This window comes from Sminthopsis crassicaudata, chromosome 3, assembly GCF_048593235.1.
Source record: "Sminthopsis crassicaudata isolate SCR6 chromosome 3, ASM4859323v1, whole genome shotgun sequence".
NCBI lineage: Eukaryota > Metazoa > Chordata > Mammalia > Dasyuromorphia > Dasyuridae > Sminthopsis > Sminthopsis crassicaudata.
Genome location: NC_133619.1, coordinates 112,025,433 through 112,047,836, shown reverse-complemented (window position 1 = coordinate 112,047,836; position 22,404 = coordinate 112,025,433). Strand labels below are relative to the sequence as shown.

Genomic DNA, 22,404 nt, shown 5'->3' with positions numbered 1-22,404 from the left:
GCATCAATTCATGTAAAGCTTTTCTGTAATCAGTCTGCTCATCATTTCTTACAGAAAAGTAGCATTCCATTACTTTCATATACTAGAAGTTATTTAGCCATTCCCCAGTTGGAGTATTTATTTCTTTTTCCAATACTAAAATATCAATTTTTGTTTGTTTGTTTGTTTGTTTGTTTTGGCTAGGCAATTGGAGTTGTGATTTGCTCAAAGAGCTAAGAAGTATTAGGTGTCTGAGGCTGCATTTGAACTCAGATCCTCCTGACTCTAGGGCTGTTGCTCTATCCACTGCACCACCTAGCTGTCCCTGAAAGATCAATTCTTGCCAATTTAGGACCCATTACCTTTGAAAATAATTTAATAAGTCATAGGTATATGCATTTCCCTTTAATTCTCCTGACCTTTCACTATGAAAAACTCAAAGGTAGCAGCAGTTTTTATTTTGATGTAGTAATTGTACAACAGATCAGAGTCATGATGGGTTAGCAGTTAGCAGTTAGAGACTATTTGAAGTCAGAGAATCCTAATTTCAATTCCAGCTTCTGAAACATATTGGTTGGGGAGCTCTGGACAAATAGTTTGACCCTTCAGAGTTTCAAGATACTCTCTAAAATTTAATTTTCAAGCCATATGCCTGTTTGTACTGGTAAACGATGCTTCCTCTAAGAGAAGTTAATGTTATCAATGAAATCACAATTCAAGTCTTTAAAAAATACTACCAATGATGCAATTATCTTTTATTTTTTCTAACAAATGAGTGATCTTCTATGTAGTTCATTTAAGAGTGAAGACATTGTTCCTATTCATGAAATATTTGTTTGGTGCTTGACTAAATTTATATGGCTTAATAAGAGGAAGTCCTGGAAAAAAAAATGAAGAGAAAGCAAGATTTGATTGTTGTGAATGTGAAGATTATCCATAGTATTAAAAAATTATCTCCTGCTACTGTGACTGAGAAAACTGGTGTGTGACAAATAGTAGTTTAGCTTAGGTTCACCACACTCCAAAATGAAGGATAGAATAGATTTAAAAATCTTTCATGCTATGGTCTTCTATGATCTCATAACCATAAAGCTGTAGACATGCTTGTCCTATGGGTCCTATTCCTTAGGTAACTGAGGATTTATGACTTTAAAAATTTGTTTTCCTTCAATTTATTTCAATTTTTTCTGAGTAGTCAACCTTTCTTGCTTTAAATCGATATTTTCTGTAAGTAATTTGGGAGGATTTTAAAGCTAAAATTAAATATAAATGCACATTTAATCATTTTAAAAATACTTTTGAGTACCTATAAGTTGCAAAGTGCTATACTACTTACTATGTTATACTCTAGTTCTTCTATATTAATCTTTGTCAAGCTATATGTTTCAAGAAAATTGCCCTTATTTCCCAAATGAATAGAATCACAAAATGATATGTTTAAAGTGAAATAGAAGAAATACTGTATATTATTTAAGTTTCTACCATTGATAAAAAGTATCTTAGGTTCTTTACCTAACTTAGCAGGGAACAGATCAGTGACAGAAAAGACAGAGATAGAGAGAAAAAGGAAGAAAGGGAAAGAGATAAAAATAGTTGAAAAGAGAAAGGGAAAAGGAAAGGGAAAGGGAGAGAGAAAGAGAGACAAAGAGAAACATAGAGAAACATAGAGACAGAGAAAGGGACAAAGAGAGAGAAAAAACAGAGACAGAGACAGAGAACCAGAGGTAAACACAGAAAGAGGCAAGAGACAGAGAGAGTTTGCTTGAAAGTTATGCATATAACATACTATAGCTTCTCAAAGTTGTTTGCATCTTGGACTCCTTAGGCAGACTATGAAACCTATGGACCCCTTCTCAGAGTAATATTTTTAAAATAATTGAAGGAAAAATTAAATATATTTAAAATATATGTAAATAAAGATGAATTTTTGAACATTCAAGTTTATTGAACCCATGGGATTTATCCATGCCCCCACAATAACAATGGACCCAAGATTAATAAAACCTAAAATAGTTGATAAAGAACTATTTTATAACTATCATGAAATTACGTTTCAAGATTGCTACTTTACCTCCCTTAATGATTGTCTCTGTATTTCAATTATGCAGTACTCCCTACCATTAAAATGCCTTTCAAAAAGACTTCATTTATTATCAAATAGACAAAACTAAATTAAGCTGCACAAATACAAACACACATTGTGTACTTTTACTTGCTGTGTTCCAGAAAATGTGCTAGGCACTGAGTATACAAAGACAAAAATATATGCTTGTGAGATATTCAATAAAACTATTTTAGGAGGGAGAAAATGCTGATAACTGGATGAATCAGAAAAGGATACTTGAACTGTACTCAGAAAAACAAAGATTCTGAGTTGGAAGTGAAGAGAAACTTTTTCATAGAGATATGATACTATCTTATAAGCTTAACAAATCTCCCTTTCAATATTCTTTACAATTTTTTTCTAGTTTATTACAATCTTACTTTTAATTTTCTCATATCAAGTTTTCATCAATACCAATGGCTTCTAAGTCATTTTGCCTCCAACAATTTCTAGATTTACTTTTGTACAAAATCAGATAGTCACAGTGCATAGATACATATGCTTGATGTCAGGAAACCCAAGTTCAAATTTGTCCTCAAATCCCTACTAGCAGGGTGATTCTAGGAACGTCACTTAATCCTGTTTACCTTAGTTTCCTTATCTGTAAAATGTGCTGGAGAAGGAAAAGGCAAACTACTCTAATAACTTTGCCAAGAAAACTACAAATGGGGTCACAAAGTGATATGACTAAACAAGGTATGTATATACGCAGATTTGTGGTTGCAAACTGAGCAGTCACAACATGTATTAGATAAAGGGAAAGGGAGAGAGTGAAGAAAACCTGAATTCAAGTTATCCTTGTATCACATATCACATGTATGATTCTAAAAAAATCATTTAATCTTTCAGTATCCTAGAAAAATCTCAAAGTCTATAAATTTCACACCTGATAAGAGAAAGTTCTTCTCTGGGATCCCTTAATACCAATAAAATCATAGGTAAAAAATAAAATCAATAAAATCTGATTTTTTTTAAAGGATGAAATATCTGCCATTTTCCCCTAGTATAAATATAGTTTATATCAACAAAAGTTCTGTCTTGATGGTTTATTTTGTCATGGAGATTACTCAGGATTTTCAAACACAATGTCAACAGAGGCAGAGTTTGGCAGAGGTCTGCTAAGCTAGAAAGGCACACTGTATGTGCCTGATGAGAGAATATGTATCTCTCAAATGAGGACCAGACACCAGCAAAATTCAGAGGCTTTTCACCATAAAATTGGCAAACAGATCTTAAAATTTTGTGGCCAAGTCTGTTCATAATAATATCAGTTAAGGCTATGTGTGTGCATGTGTGTGTGTGATTCACTAATGGAGAAAGTTATAATTTGTAAAGGTGTCGGTGCCCCGACATTAATGAAATCACTAAGCCTCAAAGGGTTAATATGAGTTAACAGTTTAGTAGCTTCTCTAATCTGTTGATTAAAAAAAAAAAAAAAAAAAAAAACAGGTGATGGATGGTAGGTCAGGATAATTCTTCTTTAAAAGCCACTGTTAAATATCTTTAACACTGAATATTTCAACATTTCTATTTCTTTTTAAAATTCTCTAAATGGAGAATGAAATAACTTCATAAAAATCACATTATGCCATACCATTCATTCATTCATTAACATCTTTAGTGTTTGGAATGCTTGTTGAATAGAATAGAATATAATCAATTGCTTGAAGAAACAACAGTTTACCAAGTTCATTGATTAGATGTTACCAGCCCAAATACCATTACATTACTTTCTGAAACTATTTACTTGTGATTTAGGGTGTACTTTTTATGCAAGGATCATTAAGTAAACTCTTGGTTATTTAAAGGAATGAGATCATAAATTAGATAAGAAAAGCGTTCAGAGAAAATGGTTTCTCAAACTCTTATTCCAGATTTTGGGAGATTTTTGTGTAAGAAATGTAAAAATTGAAGCTCTCTTTTCTCAAGCAGGGTAGTTTGGCATAATGAAATCCATGCTCTACCAGTATCTGGAGCCTTTTAATTCCAGGTGGTACACTAGATAAAATGCCAAGCCTGGAGTCAGGAAGATTTAGCTTCCTGAAATTAAATCTGGCCTTAGATACTTGCTAACAACATGACTCTTAACACTGTGTGACCCTGAGCCTTAATCCATTGGAGAAAAAAATAGTAAATCACTTCAGTATCTTTGCTAAGAAAACCCCATGGACAGTTGAGAGTTGGACATGACTGTACAACTGAACATCAAACAATGTACAAAGTGTGTGGTAAACATTTTATAACAATTATCTAGTGTGATCTTCCTGACCACCTTGGGAGGAAAATGCTGTTATCTCCATTTTACAGATGAGGAAACTGAGGCAAAGGGAGAGATGACTTAAGCAAGATCATACCAATAGTATGTGTCCAACACTTGAACTTTGCAGCACAGTACTTCAGCCAATGGGCCACCTAGATGTTCAGGAGGCTGACTCTTTGGGAGCCCCTAAAATGAAGAAAAAAATTTTTAAAAAGAAGCAGCATTCAGTACTACAAAGTGTGATTCTGCTTCTACAAAGACAGTGTCAGAGTGGTAGAAAGGGACCAAGTTATGTTAAGAATCACATATTTTTAGATTCTTTAAAATTTTAATTTAGCTGTTAGCATTCTAAATGGGAAAACATTTTCCTCCTCTTTGTATCAAATTAATATGGTATCTGGCAAATTGTAAATAATGGATAAATGCTTGTTGACTAATTGACTAAACTATGTCTGGTATCCAGAAAGTGGACTTACTTCTGGAGGAAGTGAATCATAACCATATTGACATTTTCACTGAAAACAAATCATATTGAGCTAAATCAAACAATGGTTCGTATATTCTACTGGAAATGACAAATAAAGGACTTGATGAAATTGGTTCAGTTTTTGAGTCCAGAGGAGGGATGGAAATTTGACATCTTTTTATTTCAGTGCTTATGAAAAATATTTATACAGAATGCAATCATGATGATATTTGCAGTTGTAGAGAATGATCAGGGAGAGAAATTGTGTAGGAGCTGAATAAGAGTCCATAAATTAATTCAAGGAAGAGAGGAAGGAAGAGAAGGAACAAAGAAAGAAGGGAAGGAGAAGAGGAAAGGAGTGAAGGAAGAAAGAAGGAAGGAATGAAGATAGGAAGGAAGGAACTAAGGAATAAAGGAAAGAAGGAAGAGAGTAAGGAAGAAGTGAAGATCATCTCTGAAGTAATATGTTCAAATGTAAGTGTACCATTTTAGGAACAACATTGACAAACTGTGGAATATCTGCAGATGGCACACCCTATGGAGAGAAAAAATTTTATCATGTTATGATAAAGGACCAGTTGAAGTACTTATTAAGATTTAAGGCAATGGGAGAGGGCGGAGCCAAGATGGCGGAGAGGAAACACACTACTCAGTGAACGTCCTCACTCCCTCACAACCAATTAGATAAATTAAGTCTCAAAATTAGCTCAGAACTGATAGATACCACAAGGACTGGAAGGACGACTTACCAGCTGAAGAGAATCTGGAGTTTCAACAGGAAAGGTCAGTTCTCAGGGGAGGAATAAGAAAGACCAGCACAGACGGTGGGGTAGGGGCACACTGCGCCCATTGCGCTGGGAGGGGCTCTGGGATCAGAGAAGCCACTGAGGTAAAGGAATCTGGCACAGGCTGTTAGCTCTTCTCTGCTAATTATTTAGCAGTTCAGAAGAGAAAGCCAAAATATTTTAAAACTCAGATTAGATTTTCCCCGGATCCTGGGGGTGACTAGGCAGACTAGGCACCAGGGGGTGTGGCCTCAGCTCCCTCCTGAGAATAGTTAAGAGACTGACAAGTGGGTGGATACGGCCCAAGGCAACACACACTGCCTAGCTTAGCTGGAGGGAGTGGAACTCAGCTCCAGGAAGTCCCAGAGAAGCGGAACCTTTGAACTAGGGACCGCGGTTTCTGGCAGACACTTCCAGTTTGAGCGCAGGGGCTTCTCACGTCACCTGCTGCAGACGTCCACTCCCCACCCGGACACATAGGCTGAGCTTCTTGCTGTCTTCACTATTCTACGCCCTCAAAGCACAGTAGTGCTAATCACCTCTGAGGCACCTCCAGGGAGGGGGTGGGGAACTCTCTCCCAGAGCTCTCTCTTAGCGCGGGCGCAGGGGCCGCTGCATCCATCCGGTCTGGGAGGAAGCTGGTAAAGAAGTAAATAATTTCCTACCCCAGGGACAGACCCCAAAACATTTTTTAAGTATGAGCAAAAAAGCTAGAAAAACTATAGATTCCTTCTATACAGAGAAAGAGCGGGTACCCAACCCCGAGGAAGTTAACAGCAAAGATTCAGAAGATAACAACCTAAAGGGGAACGATTCCTGCCCCCCATCACATAACTCTCTCCTAGAAGAAGCTCTTAAGAAATTGAGGGAGATCGAAGAAAAATGGGGCAAGGAAAGGGAAGTTATGATAGAGAATAACAACGTCCTGAAATTGGAGTTGGAAAAAATAAAGAATTCACAGGAGATGCAGGGAAACAAAATTAGTGAATTAGAAAAGGTTAAAAAAACACAGGAAAGTAGGATTTCTGAATTGGAAAAGATAAAAAAGTCTCAAGAAAATAGAATTTCTGAATTGGAAAAAGAAAATAATTCTCAAAAAAAAAAAATTAGGGAAATGGAAAAAAATTCAATAGAGCAAAATAATTCATTTAAAAACGAAATTGGGCATTTACAAAAAGAACTAAAAACTGTGAAAGAAGAAAATAACTCCTTAAAAGTCAGGATGGAACAAATAGAAATGAATGATTCACAGAGAACTCAAGAATCAGTCAAACAAAACAAAAAAAATGAGAAGCTGGAGAACAACGTCAAATACTTACTGGGAAAATCTATAGACCTGGAAAATAGATCTAGGAGAGATAATCTGCGGATTATTGGACTTCCAGAAAACTATGACCAAAGAAAAAGCCTAGATTCTATTTTACAGGAAATTATCAAAGAGAACTGTCCAGAGATAATAGAAACAGAAGGGAAAGTAGATGTGGAAAGAATTCATCGAACTCCTTCTGAAATAGACCCTAAAAAAAGAACACCACGGAATATTGTGGCTAAGCTGCAGAATTACCACACAAAGGAGAAAATCCTGCAAGCAGCTAGAAAAAAACAATTTAAATACCAAGGTGCCACAATAAGGGTCACCCAAGATCTGGCTGCCTCCACATTAAAAGATAGAAGGGCCTGGAACCTGATATTCCGTAAGGCAAAAGATCAAGGACTGCAACCAAGAATGAACTACCCAGCTAAGTTTAGCATCTTTTTCCACGGAAGAAGATGGTCATTCAATGAAACAGAGGAATTCTATATGTTTCTAAGAAAAAAACCAGACTTAAACAAAAAATTTGATCTACATCCACAAGACTGAAGAGAAACAGAAAAAGGTACACAGAACCCTTGAGAACTGTAACTCTGTTGTGGGTATATAAAAAATACTCAAGGATAATTTGATTTTACTGATATAAAAGAAAAAAAGGGGGGTGTAGTAAAGGGAAGGAGGTCGGTTCAGAAAAAGGGGAAGGAGTGATAAAAAGAGGGAAACTACATCCCAGGAAGAGACATAGAAAATACACCATATCTGAGGGAACTTAGTGAGGGGGAAAATCATTGTGTGAATCTTACTCTCATCAGAAGAGGCTCAAAGAGTAAATAATTAACATATTTGTTTTTCAGAGAATTTTCTCTCACCTCATTAAAAGGGGGGAGAGGAAAAGGGAAAAGGAAAAGGGGAATAAGTGAAGGGACTTGGAGGGAGGGGGGAGGGATCCTAAAAAAAAAAAAAAAAAAAAAAAAAAAAAAAAAGAGGGAGGGTTGCGCGTCACAAGGGGGGTCTGTAAATTAAATATCGGGGAGGGGGATCAGGGGGGTCAAGGGAAAAAAGCATAATCTGGGGATAATACAATGGCAGGAAATACAGAATTAGTAATTTTAACTGTAAATGTAAATGGGATGAACGATCCCATCAAACGGAGACGGATAGTAGATTGGATCAAAAAGCAGAACCCTACAATATGTTGCCTACAGGAAACACACTTAAAGCAGGGAGATACATACAGAGTAAAGGTAAAAGGTTGGAACAGAGCCTATTATGCTTCAGGTAAAGCCAAAAAAGCAGGGGTAGCTATCCTTATCTCAGATCAAGCAAAAGCAGAAGTAGATCTCGTTAAAAAAGATAAGGAAGGAAACTATATCCTGCTGAAAGGTAGCATAAATAATGAAGCCATATCAATACTAAACATATATGCACCAAATGGTATAGCATCTAACTTTCTAAAGGAAAAGTTAAGAGAACTGCAAGAAGAAATAGACAGTAAAACTATAATAGTGGGAGATCTCAACTTTGCACTCTCAGATTTAGACAAATCAAACCACAAAACAAACAAGAAAGAAATTAAAAAAGTAAATAGAACATTAGAAAAACTAGGTATGATAGACCTTTGGAGAAAACTGAATGGCAATAGGAAGGAATATACTTTCTTCTCAGCAGTTCATGGATCCTATACAAAAATTGACCATATACTAGGACATAAAGATCTCAAAATTAAATGTAGGAAGGCAGAAATAATAAATGCCTTCTTCTCAGATCACAATGCAATAAAAGCTACATTCAGTAAAAAGTTAGGGGTAAATAGACCAAAAAGTAATTGGAAACTGAATAATCTCATCTTAAAGAATGACTGGGTGAAAGAGCAAATTATAGAAACAATTAACAATTTCACCCAAGATAATGATAATGATGAGACATCATATCAAAATCTTTGGGATGCAGCTAAAGCAGTAATAAGGGGAAATTTTATATCTTTAGAAGCTTATTTGAAGAAAATTGAGAAAGAGAAGATTAACGAATTGGGCTTACAACTTAAAAGGCTAGAAAAAGACCAAATTATAAACCCCCAACCAAAAATTAAACTCGAAATACAAAAATTAAAAGGAGAAATCAATAAAATTGAAAGTAAAAAAACTATTGAATTAATAAATAAAACCAAGAGTTGGTTTTATGAAAAAGCCAATAAAATAGATAAACCTTTGGTAAATTTGATCAAAAAAAAGAAAGAGGAAAATCAAATTGATAGTCTTACAAATGAAAAGGGGGATCTTTCCACCAATGAAGAGGAAATTAGAGAAATAATAAGGAGTTACTTTGCCCAACTTTATGCCAATAAATTTGATAACTTAAGTGAAATGGATGACTTCCTCCAAAAATATAGGCTCCCTAGATTAACAGAGGAGGAGATAAATTGCTTAAATAGTCCCATTTCAGAAAAAGAAATAGAACAAGCTATTAATCAACTCCCCAGGAAAAAATCCCCAGGGCCAGATGGATTCACATGTGAATTCTACCAAACATTTAAAGAACAATTAGCCCCAATGTTATATAAATTATTTGAAAAAATAGGGGATGAAGGAGTCCTACCAAATTCCTTTTATGACACAGACATGGTACTGATACCTAAACCTGGTAGATCGAAAACTGAGAAAGAAAATTATAGACCAATCTCCTTAATGAATATTGATGCTAAAATCTTAAATAAGATATTAGCAAAAAGACTTCAGAAAATCATCTCCAAGATAATACACTATGATCAAGTAGGATTTATTCCAGGAATGCAGGGCTGGTTTAATATTAGGAAAACTATTAATATAATTGACCATATTAATAATCAAATTAATAAGAACCATATGATCATCTCAATAGATGCAGAAAAAGCATTTGACAAAATCCAACATCCATTCCTACTAAAAACTCTTGAGAGTATAGGAATAAATGGATTATTCCTTAGAATAATCAGAAGTATATATTTAAGACCGTCAGTAAGCATAATATGCAATAGAAATAAACTGCAACCTTTCCCAGTAAGATCAGGAGTGAAACAAGGTTGCCCACTATCACCATTACTATTCAATATAGTACTAGAAACGCTAGCCTCGGCAATAAGAGCCGAGAAAGAGATTCAAGGAATTAGAGTAGGAAATGAGGAAATTAAACTATCACTTTTTGCAGATGACATGATGGTATACTTAGAGAACCCCAAAGACTCTGCTAAAAAGCTACTAGAAATAATTCAAAATTTCAGCAAAGTGGCAGGATACAAAATAAATCCACATAAATCCTCGGCATTTTTATATATCACTAACAAAATGCAACAGCAAGAGATACAAAGAGAAATTCCATTCCAAACAAATGTTGATAGTATAAAATATTTGGGAATCCATCTACCAAAGAAAAGTCAGGAATTATATGAGAAAAATTACAAAACACTTGCCACAAAAATAAAATCAGATTTAAATAATTGGAAAGACATTCAGTGCTCTTGGATAGGCCGAGCGAATATAATAAAGATGACAATACTCCCCAAACTAATCTATTTATTTAGTGCTATACCAATCAGACTCCCAAGAAACTATTTTAATGACCTAGAAAAAATAACAACAAAATTCATATGGAAGAATAAAAGGTCAAGAATTGCAAGGGAACTAATGAAAAAAAACTCAGAGGAAGGTGGTCTAAGTGTACCTGATCTAAAGCTATATTATATAGCAGCAGTCACCAAAACCATTTGGTATTGGCTAAGAAATAGACCGGTAGATCAGTGGAACAGATTAGATACAAAGGACAAAAAAGGGTACATCTATAGCAATCTAATCTTTGACAAACCCAAAGATTCCAACATTAGGGATAAAAATTCATTATTCGGAAAAAACTGTTGGGAAAACTGGAAATTAGTATGGCAGAAATTAGATATGGATCCACACTTAACACCATATACCAAGATAAGATCAAAATGGGTCCATGATTTAGGCATAAAGAGGGAGATAATAAATAGATTAGAGGAACAGAGGATAATCTACCTCTCAGACTTGTGGAGGAGGAAGGAATTTATGACCAGAGGAGAACTAGAGATCATTATTGATCACAAAATAGAAGATTTTGATTACATCAAACTAAAAAGTTTCTGTACAAATAATACTAATGCAAACAAGATTAGAAGGGAAGTAACAAATTGGGAAAATATTTTTAAAAACAAAGGTTCTGACAAAGGTCTCATTTCCAAAATATATAGAGAACTGACCATAATTTATAAGAAACCAAACCATTCTCCAATTGATAAATGGTCAAAGGATATGAACAGACAATTCTCAGAGGAAGAAATTGAAACTATATCCACTCACATGAAAGAGTGTTCCAAATCACTACTGATCAGAGAAATGCAAATTAAGACCACTCTGAGATACCACTACACACCTGTCAGATTGGCTAAGATGACAGGAACAAATAATGACAAATGTTGGAGGGGATGTGGGGAAATTGGGACACTAATACATTGCTGGTGGAGTTGTGAAAGAATCCAGCCATTCTGGAGAGCAATCTGGAATTATGCCCAAAAAGTTATCAAACTGTGCATACCCTTTGACCCAGCAGCGCTACTACTGGGATTATATCCCAAAGAAATACTAAAGAGCGGAAAGAGACATATATGTGCCAAAATGTTTGTGGCAGCTCTTTTTGTTGTAGCTAGAAACTGGAAGATGAATGGATGTCCATCAGTTGGAGAATGGTTGGGTAAATTGTGGTATATGAAAGTTATGGAATATTATTGCTCAGTAAGAAATGACCAGCAGGAGGAATACAGAGAGGGTTGGAGAGACTTAAATCAACTGATGCTGAGTGAAATGAGCAGAACCAGAAGATCACTGTACACTTCAACAACGATACTGTATGAGGATGTATTCTGATGGAAGTGGAAATCTTCAACATAAAGAAGATCCAACTCACTTCCAGTTGATCAATGATGGACAGAGGTAGATACACCCAGAGAAGAAACACTGGGAGGGGAATGTAAATTGTTAGCACTAATATCTGTCTGCCCAGGTTGCATGTACCTTCGGATTCTAATGTTTATTGTGCAACAAGAAAATGATATTCACACACATGTATTGTACTTAGACTATATTGTAACACATGTAAAATGTATGGTATTGCCTGTCGTCGGGGGGAGGGAATAAGGGAGGGGGGGTAATTTGGAAAAATGAATACAAGGGATAATATTATAAAATATATATATATATATATATATATAATAAAAAAAAATTAAAAAAAAAAAAAAAAAAAAAAAAAAAGATTTAAGGCAATGATTGCTATCTTCAAATGAGATAAAACTAAATTCCATACCTAAATTGCTTTATAAAATTTAAAACAATATTTAAATGTTGACAAACATCATTATTTTTCTATGCTTGATATATGATATTCATATATATTCTAAATCTATGGTTTCTTCAGTTTAGGCAACATTCATACTGAAACTATATATAGTGATGTAAGTGACAATATGGTGGAGAATGAAATGACATGACTACTTATTAACAAGGAAGAAATCAAAGCCGTTTTCTCCACACATGTTTTATAGTAACATTATTACCTACTTGATGCACTCTAGTGCTTGTAACGCTCTAAAATTGCATTGGCTGATGACAGAAGGTGGCTTCCAAAGTCATATGCTACCTTTGAATAAGTGGTTTCCTTCAGAACAGTTTCCAACTATCCCCACTCTTGAATTTTATTATCCCCGCTCTGATGAATTGATCATCATTTGGTATCCCTCCCTGAACTTTAATAATTCAGTGACCTGTGGTCTCATTTGAGTATTTGCTTTAACAATTCACAGGAGACTATCTTTATGGTTCTTGCCACACATAGGGATGATCACATATTAGGCATTACAATTACTCTCAGATGCTCCACTACTCTAATTAATCTAACATTCCCCATCTAATCATAATGTTCTCTCATTCTACCTCTCCTTGTGTCTCACCCTTCCTAAACACATTCTTTGCACTCATTGACTTCCTCCTGCCTTCTCAAACTGTTTTCTCTGTTTGAATTCAATTCCCCATTTTTTCATTATTAACCCAGTAGTTAGGTATTTCAAAATGCTCCTATCCCTTGCTCTGTATTGCTTTGTATTACTCACCTATTGTCTAAACTCAGTCTTGGATAAATTTCAGGATTTGTCAGTTCTGTTCTTCTTCACATTTTTTGATGATTGCTCCTGGTAGAAATTTTGCAACCTTGCTAAGTATGTATATTATACATTCGTGTAATTAAACTTCAACTGGACCCTATTGACTTAAAACAATTATTTTATTCCTCTCTGATTGTTTCCCATCTTACTTTCCATAGACACTGTTCCAGATTTCTTCTTTTCAACTGAAGGAGGCATTTGTAAGAGACTTGAGGAGAAAATATCTTGGCTATTATTTTACTGAGAAAATGAAGTTATTTGACTTGAGTTTCTGTTTTCCTCTTCTTTTTGCATCAAAATTTTGACATATATTCTACTCTCTTCTTCCAATTCCTAACAAAGAATTGTTGCTTTAGTTTGCCAAGACCAGTCACTGTATATGTGTACTTGGCCTCTTTTCATTTTTTCTAGCAGATTGCTCAATTATTTCCTCAATTATTTAAAAAATCTTTAACTCTTCCTCTCTATTTTACTTCATTACTGCTTTCAAATATGCCCAAGTCTCTCCCTTTCCTTAAAACAAACAAACAATAAGAAAGTTTACCAGACTCCATTGGAGCCTCAAATTGTTTCCATATGTTGTCTTCCCTAAAACAAACTTGAAACAAAACTGTCATGCTTGCTGTCTCTTTTCCTAGTCACTCTTCAGCCCTTGGTTTCTCACCTCATTACTCAACTGAATTTACTTTTTTCCAAAATAAGCAAAAAAAAAAAAAAATCTAAATCAAAATAAAAAAAAAAATCTATAGCAAGAAATAACTATGATCTTTTCTCAGTATTCTTTTTCCAGAGACTTTTCTGTTTGACACTGTTGATCAGGTTCTCCTCCTGAATACTCTCCTCTCTGAGATTTTGTAACACTAGTCTCTTCTGAGCCTCCTTTTTTGTCTCTGTGGGATTTCATGTAAGTTCCTCCCCATCTCATTCTACACATTCTCACTCTTCTTATCTCCTATAGAAGTGATTCACATCCACATACACAAAAGTGTACACTTGATTACATATTCAGACACAGTATTTGCCCCATACTTCTATCCAGAATCACCAAATACCAATTGTAGATTTTGACATTTAAATATGGATGCCTGAGAGACATTTCTCATTCAGCATGTCCAAAACAAACTCATGGATTTCATCTTAAATTTTTGCCTGTTGTAGATGTCCCTATTTCTTTTGAAGGTACAATCATCTTTCCATCTTTCACTTTTATCATCTCACCATTAGCCTTGACTGCTCTCTCCCTTATTTCACATATCAAATATGTTGACAAATCTTTTCTTTTATATCTCCACAATATCACTTACTGCTTCTCTCTGTTTACCACCTTAGTTCAGGTACTCCTCATTTTGCTCCTAGAATATTCTAACAGCTTCCAAAATGATTTCCCTGCCTGTTCAATCAACCTCAGTACCTTCCTACTCAGTCTAGGATATAGCAGTCCTTTCCCTGCCTGTCTCTCTCTTTCTCCATCTCTCTCTTCCTGTCTCTCTGTCTGTGTTTCTGTTTCTGTTTCTGTGTCTCTCTGTGTGTGTGTGTCTCTCTCTCTGTTGGTTTTCAAGCTTTTAGCAACTGGGTATTTTTTTTCTGGGCTCATTACTCTCCTTTTACGTTCTGTGATTGAGAGAAATTGTACTTCTCTTAAATTTTTGTGTCCATTCTTTTGTACTCTTATCTCTCCCATGCCTAGAATTCATACCCTGCTTTTAAAAATCTTTTTTTCTTATTTTAAGATGCAGCTCCTCCACCATCATCTTTATGAAATCTTTCTTGATAGCCCCATTTATTGGAACCCTCCCTCCAAGTTCCCTTGCATTTAACTACTCTGTATATAATTGTTTTTAGTCACTTTATATTTAAGCTTAAGCTTATGTATATTCATTTTTGTATACACACATATACATCTACTTGTAATCCCATTAGAATATAAGTTCTATTAAGATAAGAATTATTTAATTCTTTGAAATTTTATCTATAGCACTATCATAATATCTAGCAAATAGATTAAGTGATTGGCATAAAACAACAGTAGTTTTATGTAGAAAAATAAACATAGCACAATGGTTACAGTGCTAAGCTTGAAATCAGGGGACCAAATTTTGATTTCCATCTTAGATTTATTTGATTGACTATATTAATTAACTTCTAATGACTCAGTTTATTTACCTGTAGAAGAAAATAAATTATATTTATATTTAGAGGTCATAGAGTCACAGTTGGAAGGGACTTTCTCTGTTATATAGTCCAAATCTAATGTAATAGAAGACTAATGTTAGAAAGAAAAAAAAAAGACTGAGGGCCAGAAAGTGCATTGATTAACTGAAGGTCTCATAAGTGGCATGTAGCAAAATCAGAATTTTAAGCCAGAGCATTTTTTACTAAACCCAGTACCTCCCCCATAACTCATGAATTTCTTTTGAAAAAATAATTATGCAACTATAAAGCACTATATAAATATGAATTATTATACATTGCAAGTATTAAAGGTATTACAATTAGGGATCTTTAATTACTTTATCTTATTTATTTCTCCCCACACTCAGAAGTCATTGAGAATGTTTTTGGTGTTTTATTTATTATTAGTCCTATGCCTTGAATAGCATTGAGTTATCTCTTTATTGCTGATTATTCACTGAGTCATTGCTTCTGTGGTAGCAAATATTAGCTACCATGACCATTAAATAAATCACTACTATCATTAACAATGAATATTTATTAAGGGCCACCATGCCCTTGAGATGTTTACAATGCAGTTCAGGAAAGACAAATACAGAAATATATCAATTAAGGATATAAAAGGCCATATATATATTATGAGAACATAAATAATATGGAGTGTCTCTTTGTGACTTTCATGGAGTAAAAGCTTATTAATATGATAGTGGTTTGTTTACCATAGTAAATAAATCAAAATAATTATAATTTCTTATTCTCTACTTTTACCCATTCTTTTCCTCTAAAAGCAACTAAAACAATATAATTTAATAGGTAAAACAAAATCTGTTTTTCTTCTGATTTCATGAGCTTAAATTTTCAAATACCAATAATACAGTACCTAGTACAGTTTCATTTTTCCATTATTATACATTTGGAATACATATAATTAGAAAATTAGTATTAAATTTAATGTGATCTTGAAACAAAGAGATATGCTCAAGGGGAAAAGATTGCCATTAAAATAGAAGTTAAGTTAACAAGCATTTAATAACCTGCTATATGTTAGATACTCTGCTATGTATTGAGTAAACAAAGAAAGGTTAAAAAAATGACTGCCCTTACTCTTAAGAAACTCACAATAGAATTGGAGAGACAAGAAGTAGATATTTATGTACAAAAAGATGTTTAGTATAAACTAGAAAGAGATTTGTGGATCTACCCTGACACAAACTAGCTATTTAACATTAGACAAATAATTTTCTCTCTGAAAGTCTCAGTTCATTTATTTATAAATTAGTAGTGGAATAGATAATCATTATAGTACCATGTATATCTCAGTTCCCAACTTCTTTGATAATTGTTTGGTAGGAAATGGTTTGTTCAAGCCCATGAAAAGTTTAGAGTAATAAAGAATAAATAAAATAAATGAGTAACTCATGAATAGCTGATAATAGTGTGGGACAGTTTCAGACTGGCCACCTTATAACAATATTCCTGCTACTTATGAAATCATAATTAAACAATGTCACTACTGGTGGTGGAAAGAGTTTATTACTCTAACCCCTATGATTTTACTCTTTTAACTCTCCAATCAAAATATCTCCCTCTTAGGCCTTCAATCCCCTATATATGATGTCTTCCTCTATTAGAAAAAGATCTGTACTGAGGACTTGAGTGCAAAGCTGGACTCAAATATGTTTTAGCTCTGTGACCCTAAGTAAATCACATAACCATCATTGCCTTAAGAGAAAAAAACAAAACAAAAACAAAAAAAAAAAAAAAAAAAAAAAAAAAAAAACAAAGATTCTTGAAGTTAGGGACTAACTTTAGCACTAATTGTATTTAATATCAGAAACCTTTGGTTTAGTACTTGGCATACAGTAACCTGTTGAGAAATACATATTCATTAATTTTTACTATGTAAATATATATTGATAATTTATGAAAGGTACTGTGTTCTTTACTATGATAAACATAAATATGAATATGATCTGATCTCTAGCATTAAGAACTTTATAATTTGTCAAATTTATAAAAATACAAGTAATTTCTCTATTGGTAAATGGTCAAAGGGTATGAACAAATATTTTTCAGATGATGAAATTAAAGGCATCTAAAATCATATGAAAATTTTTCTAAATCACTATTGATTAAAGAAATGCAAATTTAAAAATTCTAAGGTAGCACTTCATATCTCTCAGATTGGCTAAGATGACATGAAAAGATAATATTAAATGATGGAGGTGGGAAAACTGGGACACTAAGGCATTGTTGGTAGTATTGTTTGTAGTATTGTTGGTAGAGTTGTGAAATGACCCAATCATTTTGGAAAGCAATTTGGAACTATAGGCCAAAGTGCTATAAAGTTGTGCATACTCTTTGATCCAGCAGTGCTACTACTGTACCTGTAACCCTAGGATATCATAAAGGAGGGAAAGGGACCCACATGTGCAAAAATTTTTGTAGTAGGTCTTTTTCTAGTATTAAGGAATTGGGAAATGAGAGGATGTCCAACAATTGGGGAATGGCTAAATAAATTATGTTATATTTATGAACTAGAGATCATTATTGATCACAAAAAAGCAGATAAGATTAGAAGGGAAGCAATAAACTGGGAAAATATTTTTATAGTTAAAGGTTCTGATAAAGGCCTCATTTCTAAAATGTCTAGAGAATTAACTCAAGTTCATAAGTAATAAAGCCATTCTCCAATTGATAAATAGTCAAAGGATATGAACAGACAATTCTCAGATGAAGAAATTGAAACTATTTCTATCCATATGAAAAGATGCTCGAGTCATTATTAATCAGAGAAATGCAAATTAAGACAACTCTGAGATACCACTACACACCTATCAGATTGGATAAGATGACAGGAACAAATAATGATGAATATTGGAGGGGTTGTGGGAAAAGTGGGACACTGATACACTGCTGGTGGAGTTGTGAATACATCCAACCATTCTGGAGAATCATTTGGAACTATGCTCAAAAAGTTATCAAACTGTGTATACCTTTTGATCCAGCAGTGTTACTACGGGGCTTATATCCCATAGAAATTTTAAAGAAGGGAAAGGGACCTGTATGTGCAAGAATGTTTGTGGCAGCCCTCTTTTTAGTGGCCAGAAACTGGCAACTGAGTGGATGCTCATCAATTGGAGAGTAGCTGAACAAATTGTGGTATATGAATATTATGGAATATTATTGTTCTGTAAGAAATGACCAGCAGGATGAATACAGAAAGGCCTGGAGAGACTTACATGAACTGATGCTGAGTGAAATGAGCAGGACCAGGTGATCATTATATACTTCAACAACAATACTGTATGAGGATGTATTCTTCAGCAATAAGATGAACCAAATCAGCTCCAATAGAGCAGTAATAATTAAACCAGCTACACCCAGTGAAAGAACTCTGGGAGATGACTATGAACCACTACGTAGAATTCCCAATCCCTCTATTTTTGTCCACCTGCATTTTGGATTTCCTTCACGGGCTAATTGTACACTATTTCAAAGTCCGATTCTTTTTTGTACAGCAAAACAACTGTTTGGACATGTATACATATATTGTATTTAACTTATACTTTAACTTATTTAACATTTATTGGTCATCCTGCCTCTGGGGGAGGGGGGGAGGGGGAAGGAGGGGAAAAATTGGAACAAAAGGCTTGGCAATTGTCAGTGCTGTAAAATTACCCATGTCTTGTAAATAAAAAGCTATAATAAAAAAATAAGTTATGTTATATCAAAGTAATGAAATATTATTGTTCTTTAAAAAATTATGAACAAGCTAACTTTAGAAAGGCCTGGAAAAATTTACATGAACTAATGCTGAGTGAACTAAGAAGAACCAGGAATACTTTGTACACAGTAACAGCAAGAATGTGCAATGACCAACTATGAAAGACTTGTTTTTTCTCACTAGTTCAGTGATCCAAGGCAATCCCAATAAACTTGTAATACAAAAAGCCATCTGCATCCAGAAAGAGAACTATAGAGACTGAATGAAAATCAATGCATGCTATGTTCACTTTTTTTTGTTTTTGTTTTTTTTCCTCTCATGTTTTTTTTTTTTTCCTTTAGTACTGATTTTTATCTCAATATTGATTCGACTTGATTCAAAAATAATTATGTATTGTCAAAAAAAGTTAACGGGCATGTATAACCAAAAAAGAAGGAAAACCGAGGAAAAAAGAAAGAGAAAAAAGAAAAGAAAAAAAAAGAAAATAAAGGACAAAAAAGACAGAAGCCTTTATTTATTTCTAGATTAGTAAATTGCTTATTTTGACCAAAAGAAAAAAAAAATAAATAAAGTTAGCTTCTTTGGGGCAAAAAAGGTATATTGCAATCTCCTAAAGTACAGAAGAAAAATATGAAAACAACTTTAATCAATATAAGATTCTGCCCCAGATCATAGAAGGAACAATTTGTAACATTTATAAAATGAGCTGAAGAAGGAAATGGTAAAGTACTCCATAATCTTTGCCAAGAAAATTCCAAATAGAATCATGAAGAATCTTACACAACTGAAGAACAACATACTCATTGTAATTTTTTAATGTTACATATCAGAAATTGTTAGTATTATTTATTATAATTCATATTTGTGAATATGGGAGTAAATATGGCATTTGACCTTCGCAGTAAATTGTTCCTATTTCACAGAAGAGGAAAGTGATACAGACAAAGTTTTATTTGAATTGCCAGGGACACAAATTTGGTCTCTGGGGTTATATTTGAACTTAGTTTCTAGTGACTCTAAATCTAAGATTTCTGTAGTTAGTCATGTTTCCTTGCTTGTTTCTTCGTGAATTGTAACAAAAAAACAAACAAACAAAAAAAAAAAATTTCCAAATACAGACTCCAGCCCAAGTGAGCTATTACAATATAAAGAAACAACTTTTCCATATTCCAATAATGAAAAATGTCCCATGTGTTATTGACACTACTAGCATAGTCTATGAACCATTAGCAGACTAACTTTTGAAAAAATGTGGATGAAGAAGTATAATAGATAAGTATCTCAACTTTCTGTTGGTAGTTATCCTTATAACACAAATTTTTTTCTGTATTAGGAGTAAATTGAAAATTATATCTAACTTCATTCATAGCCAAATTTGCTGATTTTTAATCCCCTGTAAGATCTTGAAAAAAAATACATTAAATTACCAGCATAATCTTACTAAAACACACTGAGAAGTACATATATAAATATCATTGGGGCAGTGGATAGAGCACCATCCCTGAGGTCAGAAGGACCTGAGTTCAAATGTGAACTCAGACATTTACCACTTCCTAGCTGTGTGATCCTGGGCAAGTCACAAAACTCCAATTGCCTCAACCAAAACAAACAAACAAATATATCTATATCTACCTATACATATAGATAGATAGATAGATAGATAGATAGATACACACACATAGATATGTGTGTGTGTCTGTGTGTGTGTGTTTTTCAAATTGCAAGATACCATTAGTATACTTTGTTTTTCTTAATTAAATGCAAAATGTTCAAGTAATCCATTAATTTTCTAATAGAATACAAAAATATTTGTATCATGTTATCTGTACATTAAACAGGCAATATGATACTCTACAAATTAATTTCATCTGAAATTTAAGAGAAATTTGAATACCACTTCTGACATTTACTTACTATATGATCAAAGAAAAATGCAAAATTAGCAAACTTCAGGTTCTTTATCTCTAAAATAGGAATTGAAATACCTGTGTGTATATAACACATATCTGACAGCCTTATCATAAGAAAAAGATGAGAAAAGGTCTATGAAATATTTTGCAGATGTGAAAACACTATATAAATGTAATCAATACATGAACTAGAAAATGAGAGACAGCTTGGTATAATATAAAGAAGACTTAATTTGTAGTTAGAGAATCTGGGATAGAATACTGGCTTTGTCACCTATACCTGTATAACATCGGTCAGGTAATTTAATCTCTCTGAGCTTCAGCTTTCTCATTTGTAAAATTAGCATATTGATCTTCAATGTATCTTTCAGTTTTAATCTATAATTCTGATTCCATGAATATGATTATTTCCATTGACAAGTCAACCTTCATGATTGGTTTCATTTTTAAGATTTAGAAAATATACTTAATCCTCTTCCTCTATTAACCCAAAATCCGTTTACTTTCTAGAGTAGACTATTCCTGAGACTTAGTAGTATTGTGAAAGGATTCACCAGGGGAAAAAAAAAAAAAAAAAGACTGATTGCCCTAATAATAACTCCCTTTTCATTTCCCTTCCAGCAGGATCTGAGGGGTTTTTTCATTGTTTGGTATATCTATCTTTTAAAGAGTTCTTGTGTATGTGTCTTTTCTATGGGAAGGAAATAAAATCTATCTTAGACTCTAATTTGTGTGTATTACTTTGAATGTTCACTCCACATTTAAAGGTTTGGTGTTTTATTTGTTGTTTTTTTTTTTTTTGGTTTTTTTGTTTGTTTTTTGTTTTTTGTTTGTTTTAACCAATTGTTAGGGAAATTTAGGCATAATGTTCAGAAGGTAAATAAGCCAAAGAGAGATGATGACGTGGGAGGGGTGGTCAGTCTTCCCTATTGAATTTATTAGGTTTTAACCTATAGTATTAGGGTATTATAAGGCCATTGAAAATAATGCATAATTTCTCAAAGAAATCTATCATTTTACTGATCATTTCTAAGATAGTCTCATTGTCATTTTGCAGTTCTATCCAAAATAAATGTTCTTACAAAAAAGTTTAAGAGATGGTTTATCTATGTGCATATCATGATTTGGACAGAAGACATTCTTCAATCATTTTTTTATGTGTATGATTATTTTCACTTTTTTTAAGTTATTATGGATTTCATTTATGAAGCTCCAATTTTTCTAGAGCTTGAAGCAATTAATACAATATAATCTGAAAACAGTATATCTATATGTCAAGAAGTATGTAGCTAAAATTTTGAAAATAATTGTTTCCTAAGAACAACAAACATAATAGTTTGATTGTACTTATTTGTGTGTACTTAGAAAGAGTAGGGTTTCATTTGTGGCCTTATTATTTGAATTCATCTGATATATTACTAAAATATTCTGAGTGTTAGTTTATTTAAGTCATTAAGATAGACACACAATATTTTTTATTGTTT

General features: G+C 33.4%; 1 protein-coding gene across 1 annotated transcript in view; it reads left to right on the top strand.

Moving 5' to 3' along the window:
- KLHL1 (kelch like family member 1) overlaps positions 1 to 22,404 on the top strand; it is a 605,136-nt gene that overhangs the window by 523,790 nt on the left and 58,942 nt on the right. The window lies entirely within an intron of this gene.